Source organism: Oncorhynchus keta, chromosome 4 (assembly GCF_023373465.1).
Source record: "Oncorhynchus keta strain PuntledgeMale-10-30-2019 chromosome 4, Oket_V2, whole genome shotgun sequence".
Classification (NCBI taxonomy): Eukaryota; Metazoa; Chordata; class Actinopteri; order Salmoniformes; family Salmonidae; genus Oncorhynchus; species Oncorhynchus keta.
Genome location: NC_068424.1, coordinates 22,580,266 through 22,591,320, shown reverse-complemented (window position 1 = coordinate 22,591,320; position 11,055 = coordinate 22,580,266).

Genomic DNA, 11,055 nt, shown 5'->3' with positions numbered 1-11,055 from the left:
ACTTGCCGTATCTGGCAAATTGTCCAAACTTGTTACGGTCAGCTCGCTGGACAGATGAGACAAGTGCAGCCAGATAAGTTTGGTAGGCCGGTCAGACAGATAAGTTCACAACCGGGGACCAGCATGTGGGGGTGTTGGGGGAATCCGAGCTTCATCAGCCAACACTAGATATTGGTTAATCAAATCTTCCCATTCCGGCTTAATTTGGCATGCCTTCTTAACATTTAACATTTCTTAAACAGCCAAACTTTATACGCATTCACACATCAAGTCTTCTCTTGAGTTGGGCTCAGGGATGGAACAACTGTTGAACATTTGAGTTGGGTGTGGGGGTAGGTCGAACTATGGGTGGAAAGGGAGAGAGGGGCATGCATCCCACATCAGTTGACCAAAATGTAGAATTCCTACTACCGGCCATTATGGGTAGCAATCATTAGAAGTGCTTATTATTATGCATATTATTTGTCAATTGTTGGAATAAATTAGGATATGCATGTTTTTTGAAATATGCTGTACAACTGAGGGGAAGGGGTTTGAAATGATGTTCGCTGCGGATCTGGTTCTGTACTGTAGGTGGCACCAGTGCTCTTTTTAAAGGATTAGCCCATATCTCTTGAAAGGCCCTAGGATCCATGTGTAAAGGGTTGGTCAGACATTCACTGGAATGACAACCCTACATGGGATGGGGGTGGAATATTGAAGGACAATTAGAGGTTTCCTTAGTTGCAGCTACGATATGCTTAACAGTGCAAATATTATGGTACAGTTTATATGGACACTCAATTACCATGGTACTTCTTAATGGTAAGTTTACAAACATGGTAAGTGGTGAAATAAGTATAGCTAGTTAAACTTGTATGTAATGTAATGTGGTGTTGCAGATAATAACAAGACGATCCGTCTTTATCTGGCTAAAAGAGAAGGAATATAATATCTATTCTTTGTAGGAAACTCATTCTACACTTAGGGAAAGTTGTATGGACAAGATGACTGGGGGGGGGGGTTGTAAAATGTATTTCTCCCATGGACAAAGAAACTCAAAAGGAGTGATGATATTAACAAGTTTGATCTTTATACGCAAACTGTGCAAACAGATCCGCAAGGAAGGTGGATCCTTTTAAATATGCTATTGGACCTAAAACAGATTGGTCTCATTAACCATATATGGTTAAAATAATGATGCTATATAACTTGACTTTGCAGGCAATACATGACGCAATTATTATTGTGGAAGATTATAATACGGTTTTAAGTACCTCAATGGACCGTAAAAGTTTGTAGTGTGACTTCCATCACCCTCATGCTCTTAAAGAAATTACGAATATTATGCATATATCTGAACTAGTGGATATATGGCGGACGAGTGAGAGAAACATAGCGAAGGATCAATCAAGCTAGTCGTCTTAATTACTTTTTTATGTCATTGTCGCTGGCACCAAAAGTTAAGTGTTGATAAGGGACAGAATGCTGTCAGGCCATCAAATAATTGGTATACACATTACACTTACAGAATTTACACGAGGGCGAGAATATTGGAACTTTAAATCAAAGCCTACTGGACGACAAATTGTTTTTAACCAAGAGAATCATTTACAACTTACTTTTCCCCTATATAGCATAGACACAGTGGATCCCCTTATTGTATGGGACATTTTTTGATTGAACAAAAATATATCCCATGTTTCATGATCTGAAATAAAAGATCACAAATGTTCCATATGCAACAAAAGCTTATTTCTTTCAAATGTTATGCATACATTTGCTAACATCCATTAGTGAGCATTTCTCCTTTGCCAAGAAAATCCATCACCTGACAGCTGTGGCATATCAAGAAGCGGATTTTAAACAGCATGATCACATAACCCAATGCCACAGATGTCTCAAGTTCTTGGTCACCTCCCTGACCAAGGCCCTTCTCCCACGACTGCTCAGTTTGGCCGGGCAGCCAGCATTAGGAAGAGTCTTGGTGGTGCCAAACTTCTTCCATTTAAGAATGGCCACTGTGTTCTTGAACATTCAATGCTGAAAAAATATTTTGGTACCCTTCCCCAGATCTGTGCCTCGACACAATCCTGTCTCGGAGCTCTACGTACTATTCCTTCGACTCATGGCCTGGTCTTTGATCTGACGTGCACTGTCAGCTGTGGGACCTTATATAAACCGGTGTGTGCCTTTCCGAATCATATCCAATCAATTGGATTTACCACAGGTGGACTCCCAAGTTGTAGAAACATCTCAAGGATGATCATATGAAAAAGGACACACCTGAGGTCAATTTCGAGTCTCAATGCAAAGGGTCTGAATGCTTATGTAAATAAGTTATGTTTTTTTGTGTTTTTTTTTTTAATACATTAGCAAAATTTTCAAAAACTTTTCGCTTTCTCGGTATAGGGTATCTGGCCGAACTTGTTTTATCTGGCAAGCCGGCCAAACTTATCTTATTGGACCGAACACCAAATTTGTCCTGACCGGCAGGCCGAACTTTACTTACCTGTTCAGCCAGTCGAATTTGTCCTGTTTGTCTGGCTGACCGGAACTGCCGAACATATCCAACTAGACGTTGGAACATTGCTGCAGGGACTTGCTTCTTCAGCCACGAGCATTAGTGAGGTTGGGCACTGATGTTGGGCTCGCAGTCTGCGTTCCAATTCCTCCCAAAGGTGTTCGATGGGGTTGAGGTCAGGGCTTTGTGCAAGCCAGTCAAGTTCTTCCACACTGATCTCAACTTATGCTATCTAGAACTTATCCTAGCCAGCCAGACCCGATCTGACAGCTACCCTAATAGACGGCTACGAAGAATATAGATAAACACTCTTGGTAAATAGTGTGGTCTACAGCTGTACAAGCCCCATAATGCTGCCAGAAGGGCAACACACAGGAGAGGACTGGGGAAAGTAAGGTGACTTTCGTGTAGTTGGAGATGGGGCCCGAGCTAAGACGAGGGAGTTGAGTTTGTGTGCTCGACAGGATACAGCCAGACCCGGAGCCCAGAAGATGGTATCCCGGAGAGGGTCTCATGGGGGAGACCTATCCTTTTAATTTGATTTATTATTTAATAAACTCCCTTGAAACCGAGCTAATCATACTCTGTCCATGTCTGACCTGTGTAAACGTCTTGACCAAACCCCCTGGTCTGCCACAGATGGCCTACACCAGCCAAACCCGGATGAAGCTGGGCCAATTGTGTGCCGCCCTATGGGACTCCCAATCACGGCCGGTTGTGATACAGCCTGGATTCAAACCAGGGTGTCTGTAGTGATGCCTCTAGCACTGAGATACAGTGCCTTAGACGGCTGTGCCACTTCTATAAGATACACATCATTACAGTTGACACATTTTTACTAGACTACATTACTGTAATATAAAAACTGTATACTAAAAGATAACGCTGAGCCTAACATTTGTGTTAATTGCCTGCTGGGGACTTTTAGCACACCATCTCACAGCCCTCAGAGACAAACTCTGTAAATGTCTAACTCCTGCATCTACAATCCTCCCCTATGTCCAGTGGGGGATGAGAGCCTACTGCAGGAGTTAGAAAGTTAGCCAGACTTCTCCAAGCTCACCTGTCTTGCACAGCAACTTCTGGGCCCGTATCCACAAAGCATCTCCGAGTGGAAGTGCTATTTTAGATCCTAGTGAATCGGATTATATGGACAGATCCTAGTTCAGGGTTTACATTTGTCATTTTGTAGACACTTATCCAGAGCGTCTGCATACATTTACATACTTCCCCTTTCAAATGTATTTATTACTCACAAGTGAATTGTCCATTGTTTGTCACAGATTCCAGGTTGGTAAATGGTAAAAGAAAGCATTCTAATCCAGATTAGGTTAAATATATATGCCATTAAATAGGTTCCAAGTTATATGAATGGCAAAAGGGTCAAATCTTTAAGTACAAAATGAGAAGTAGCAACATGCAAATTAAATCCAAAAGAAGCAGTAGAAAGACTCAAATTACCTACCTCATCCCCATATTGTTTTTATTTACTTTTTAAAAATGTTTTGCACACCAGTATTTCTACTTGCACATCTATCACTGTTAATGTGTTAATTTGACAAATTGCAATTACTTCGCTACTATGGCCTATGTATTGCCTTCCCTCCTTACGCCATTTGCACACACTGTATATAGATTTTTCTATTGTGTTTATCCCATGTAACTGTGCTGTTTTTGGTCACACTGCTTTGCTTTATCTGGGCCAGGTCGCAGTTGTAAATGAGAACTTGTTCTCAACTGGCCTACCTGGTTAAAAAAAATATATATATATATATATATATATATATAATTTAATCCAAAAGACAGTCAACTGTAGCTTTACTAGGCATCTTTCTCCTCTGGTGCAATCCGCTGTCCTAATGAGTTACTGACACCATCTTTTCCCATAACCCTAATAATATACATATTTAACATAATGAACAGTTTACATACAGTACCAGTCAAAAGTTAGGCCTCCTAGTCACTCCAGGGTTTTTCTTTGTTTTTACTATTTGTCTACATTGTAGAATAATAGTGAAGACATCAAAACTATGAAATAACACATAAGGAATCATGTAGTAACCAAAAAGATTAAACTAATCAAAATATATGGTATATTTGAGATTCGTCAAAGCAGCCACCCTTTGCCTTGACAACTTCGCACTCTTGGAATTCTCTCAACTAGCTTCACCTGGATTTCTTTCTCAACAGTTTAGAAGGATTTCCCACATATACTGAGCACTTGTTGGCTGCTTTTCCTTCACTCTGCTGTCCAACTCATCCCAAACCATATCTTTCATTACCCACTTCCCTACCTAAAGCTACTCAAAATGGTTGATTGATAAAAACACTTTTTGTGCGCTCTAGTACCGCTTGCCGTGCGGTAGCAGAACAGTCTATGACTGGAGTCTGATCCTGACACCACCTAGTATATAGGTCCTGGATGGCAGGAAGCTTGGCCCCAGTGATGTACTGGGCTGTACGCACTACCCTCTAGCGCCTTGCGATCGGATTCCGAGCAGTTGCCATAAGACGGTGATGTAACCGGTCAGGATGCTCTCGATGGTGCAGATGTAGAACTTTTTGAGGATCTGGGGACCCGTGACAAATATTTTCAGTCTCCTGAGGGGAAGAGGAGTGGTCGTGCCCTCGTCACAACTTTCTTGGTGTGTTTGGACCATGATAGTTTGTTGGTGATGTGAACACCAACGAACTTGAAACTCTCGACCCACTCCACTACAGCCTCGTCAATGTGGATGGGGGTGTGTTCACCCCCCCCCCCTTTCCTGTAGTCCACAATCATCTCCTTTTGTCTTGCTCTCATTCATTGAGAGGTTGTTGTCCTGGCACCATACTGCCAGGTCTGACCTCCCTATAGGCTGTCTCATCGTTGTAGGAGATCAGGCCTACCACCGTTGTGTCATCAGCAAACTTAATGGTGTTGACTGCGTGCCAAGCACGACTCCGTGGGTGAACTAAGCATGCACCCCTGAGGCGCCCGTGTTTTGAGGATCAGCTTAGCAGATTTGTTGTTGCCTGCCCTTACCACCTGGGGGCAACCTGTCAGGTGAGGTGTTCAGTCCCAGGGTCCTTAGCGTAGTGATGAGCTATGTGGGCACTATGGTGTTGAACGCTGAGCTGTAGTCAATTAATAGCTTTCTCACATAGTGTTCCTTTTGTACAGGTGAGAAAGAGCAGTGTGGAGTGTGATTGAGATTGCGTCAGCTATGGATCTGTTGGGGTAGTATGCGAGTTGGAGTGATTCTAGGGTTTCCGGGATGATGGTGTTGATGTGAGCCATGACCAGCCTTTCAAAGTACTTCATGGCTACCAATGTGAGTGCTACGGGGCGGTAATAATTTAAGCAGGTTATCTTCGCTTTCTTGGCCACAGGGACTAGGGTGGTCTGCTTGAAACATGCAGGTATTACAGGAGCCACCTACTGTATGGGGTAGTAAAACAAAAAAAGACAAATTGTACGAATTACCAAAAAATAAACATGAACCAAATTCACGATACTACCCTGAATTTCAAACAAAAACTGTACTATTCAGATCCCTATACAGACTCAGGAACCTGGGAGGTGTAAACTCATTCAGTACTCCCCATAACATTTCGGCTGTAAAGCCCTGGAGATACAGAAATCTATTTGCTGCCTTCACAATGATGTCTACCTTAGCTGTTTTATTAGTTTGACTAGTGCAATTTATCACTTGGGCTATAAAACACAACAAAGTCCACCTTGTTAGTATGTCGGGATCCTTCTCCTGCATGGCATTAACTGCAGACTGTGGGCCATCCACTACCATCTCTCTACGCACTTCTCCACATAGGAGACCTGCTGGATGGCACCGATCCTAGCTACTGCGACCTCCTTCATCCTCAACAGGGCAATCCGGGAACGTGAGTCCCATCACAATAACATACTTCATCTGACTCTTCAACTACTACATATTTTTTTAATTCGACAACCACAAAGCCTCTATATACAACGAAACACCTGAGATGACACCTTTTAACCGGTGCCCTACTCTGAAAATCACAACTTTTCACATCTTGTTGAGCCTTGTTGACACAAATGAACATCAGCATCATACCGCTCCTGGTCACTCGAACCGATTCCACTTCACTACCTTTGAGACCACAAACAAGTCACCCCAAAAAAACAATTTATTGTGAATCGCACTGAAACCATAAACTGCTGTGTATTTCCAAATTTAGCCCTTTCAATCCCCTTTCACCAACGTCCACTCATTCTCACCAACTATATTTAGGCCAAGAGAATCGCAAAATACTTCCGCTAATTGCACTTCCAGTCATCCCCCAGACTCCCTCGCCCTTTACTGTGAACGATGCGAGAGTTTGTGTTCTCGAAGTATCATCCATATTGTTCACATTCCAGCACATCTGTTGCGTCACCAATTTCCAATCCCAATTTCCCCAATTTGATCTGCACTACTAGCCGCCATTTCCCCTGCTTTACTTCCCTTCGCCGAGCTAATTCCTTTGACAACACCAAAAAACTCAGTTCCCGCCCTCTTCCTCACCTATCAAAGTTGTTCAAGATGTATGCATTAAAGCTTTTATCTGTGGCAGTGCTGCTAGCGCCGTCTCCGGCCCACACTCAAGCACAGTAGCTGGTGTTAATGCAACAACGTTGTATGCCAATCACCCCCAACGAAGGAGGAGGCTGCAAACTAGGCTAGGGGAAACTGGTACAGTGTCCTTTCGCCCCCGCCTGCCAAGCACTGCTTTCCCGCATTTCTGTTAATGTTATGGCAAGTAGTTAGCGCAGCCAACCCTATTCCAGCGTGATTACTACCTGGTACATGCTAGCAGGCGGGGCTGAACGACAGTGTGTGCGGGTGTAGCAGCCTCAACCGCATCGCAGGGGGCGTGGCATGTAGTAAGTGAAGCGTAGTGGGCACAGCATGTGGTAAACGCGGTCTGCAGATAGACCCTGCTCGTATAATTAGCTACCATCAGACCAAGGAACATACAGAGATGTATGTATGTCTGTGTGTTACTAGCCTAAGGCCGGTCTGGGTTGATCGAGGATTGTGTTTTGTTCGTTTTCCAGACAGGAACTTGAGTTTTTATTGAAACAGAGTTGAGATGTCTTCCATTTAAAATATAATTAAACTGTACATTGGTTGTTTTTGTTTATGCCTTACTTTAGTGCAAGGGATATTTAATTGGTGTGTATTTCAATGCTGTGAAGCCATATTATATTTCCTAGTGGTAACTATACACTCAGTGGCCAGTTATGCAAACCCATCTATACTAAACACATGTAACGTGTTGTTTTCCATGTTTCATGAGCTAAAATAAAAGATCCCAGAAATGTTGAAGAGCATATTTCTCAAATTTTGTGAACTGTGTTTACATCCCTGTTCGTGATCATTTCTCCTTTGCAAATGATGACATATTAAGAAGCTGATTAAACCACATGATCCTTACAAGTCCACCTTGTGCTGGGGACAATCAAACAGCAAGTTTTGTCACACAACACATTGCCACAGATGCCTCAAGTCATGCTGACTGCAGGAATGTCCACCGGAAAGGTTAATTTAATGTTAATTTCTCTACCATAAAGCCTTCATCGTTTTAGAGAATTTGGCATCTGACGTCCACAGACCACACGTAACCAGGCCAGGCCAGGACCTCCACATCCGGCTTCTTCCCCTGCGGAATCATTAGAGACCAGCCACCTGGACAGCTGATGAAACTGAGGAGTATTTATGTCTAACAAAGGCCTTTTGTGGGGAAAAACTCCTGATTGGCTGGGCCTTGATCCCCAGTAGATGGGCCTATGCCTTCCCAATCCCAACCATGGATTGGGGCTAAATGAATGTATTTAAATTGACTGATTTCCTTATGAACTGTAACTCAGTAAAATCATTTGTTGCACATTGCGTTTATACCTAGGCTATTGACCACTGACTCTCTATGGTCTCCAACATTATGGGTATTCAGACTAAATGGTAGAAAGTGGATCTTTAGTCCCTCTGCTGAAGTAGGCCTATGTACATTTTAATTCATATTTCTGAAAACTGGGAATGGCTTCACATCAGACTATTCAATAAGGATACAGCTAAATATCTAGGACTTAAAGGTTGCTATGCACACTACAGAATGGAACAGTTGATGGTAGTAAACAGGTTTGGAAATTAATACAAGCCATCAGCTGGTAGATTTTGCCATTGGCTGGTGAAATGTCTATTCTTAATAGCCTCATTTGCCGGTGGACATACTGAGCATTTGGGAGAGGTTTATTTTTTCTCAATCCCAAAAACTGGTGTGCATGCCAGCTCTGGAAGAGTTAATCTCAACATTACAGTCCTAATTCTTTGTGGGGGGGGGGGTAATGGCTCGTAAAATTAGGGCATCTGCCAGCCACTGCCGGTGGTGGCCTAAAAAGTAAATGTACCACCATGGTAGTAAAGGTTGTTTGGCATGATCTGGTTTTGGTCAGGACTGTGTTCCACTGGCGGCGTTAACATAGGCAGCCCAATTCTGATATTCTTTTCGCTAACCAGTCAGATCAGCTCTGAAAAGGTTTGATGTGAAAAGAGCTGATTTGATTGGTTTAAGGTTTGGGAGCATACATAGGCTGTGTTTAGACAGGCAACCTGTGAGGTGCAAGTCATGCCACAGAGGAATCTGGTCGTTTCTGCCCCAAGTCCTCCAAGCTTATTCCCCATGTCTAAGCAATGCTTATTAAAAGGCTTGCAACATTTAGTTTCAGTATGGCTGCGTTTATACAGGCAGCCCAATTCTGGTCATTAGACCAATCACCTCAGATCTTTTTCAGAGCTGATCTGATTGTCCAAAAAGACCAATTAGTAAAAAAAAAGATCAGAATTGGGCTGCATGTGTAAATGTAGCCTAAAGGCCACCAGGCTGTCAGGGAGCCCAGAGACAAGCAAAAAAACTTTACTGCAACGTCTCCAACCGTATTCATCTATTAGGTCATATCCAACATTCAATCCACTTGTTTAACTTAGCATTTGTTCTTATGCTGGATCTCACTCCGCCTCATATTTGCTTAAACTTTCAAGTATTCATGCAGCGAGTAGGTCTTGAAACAGACAATGTTGGTTATGGTACAGAAGTAGAGCAATGCAGAAAGAGTGGGTTATAGGAGTGAATGTGTTGTCAGCAGTGAGGTACTTTAACATTGGGAGGTGCATAAGGACAAATGGCTTTCTATAAAGCAGCACTGGCTTTGAATAGTTACTGTAAAATGCAAAAGGGGCGGCAGCGTAGCCCAGTGGTTAGAGCGTTGTAACCGGAAGGTTGCGAGTTCAAACCCCCGAGCTGACAAGGTACAAATCTGTCGTTCTGCCCCTGAACACTGTTCCCAGGCCGTCATTGAAAATAAGAATATGTTCTTAACTGACTTGCCTGGTTAAATAAAGAAAATTAAAAATTAAAAAGGAAAGTGTATATACACACATCCCATTTTCACTTTAATTGCAAAAGTAAAATATATTTTATGTGCAATATAGTGAATGATAAACATTTACATTTCTACATAAGTTCTCACAGGAGCATTCGATTCCTACAAGGAGCAATCTTCCCTAACAGTTCCTTGTCATCCTGGGTGTTCTAAACCCGTTCACCACATAACCCCAGGTGTCCCAATCAGATGGTCCACTTCTCTCGAAGTGGAGAAGAGGAAAGAAAGGGGAGGCTCGAGAAGGGCATGTTGCTGGCTCACATGGCCGGTGGGCAGTGCCCAGCTGGCGGACAAAAAAAAAAAAGTGTTGCCGGCTCACATAGCCGGTGAGCAGTGCCCAGCTGGCGGGAAACAAGTGTTGCCGGGTAGCCTGGAAAATCCCAGGCCTCACAAAGAAGCCTTTCTCCAATTTCTCAGGAGGATGGCTCTGGTCACGTGACACATCTGTTCTCCTGGCATGGAGGGCCTGCCAAACCTATAGTCGATGATCAGGGATGCGTGCAGGGCAGGCAGAAATCCTTGTTGCAGCATTGAACGGTGCCATTGTGACGGTTGTAAAAACAGAGCGGCATTTTATGATAGACATGAGGAATTAGGGTTTGGTTTAGGCAAATTATCTCTGATAGTCAAAGGAAACTGGTTGATGGACATGACAGTGGTGGGTTGTGTTAAGGCCCGTTTCTAACATGAGTCCTTTGTCCTCATCTTCTACACATTCAGAATGTGCCCACATTTTTAAACCGGTGTAGATGATTGATGTTTTAAAATAAAGAGCTACGGCTCAATTCAATCTGTAGTGCTGAAGATCCATGCTGGAGCACAATATAAATTTAAAAGGCAACGTTCCCGCAGCGACTGCATATGGTCAGCTCAATCTGAAATGCCCTTAATTTCAAAATGTACTACTTTATAACATGCAACTCCAGCAATACAGATTGGAATTGAGACCCTATTTCTGTAACCATAGTTTGACAAGTGTCGGGATTCAATCCAATTGCAGGTTGTAGGCATTGTAGCTTTAAGGCAATTTCCGATTGAGCCTACATATGCAGCATTTACCGTAAATGGGATCTCCACGAACATTGCCTTTAAGAACCGCAATGCCTATAAT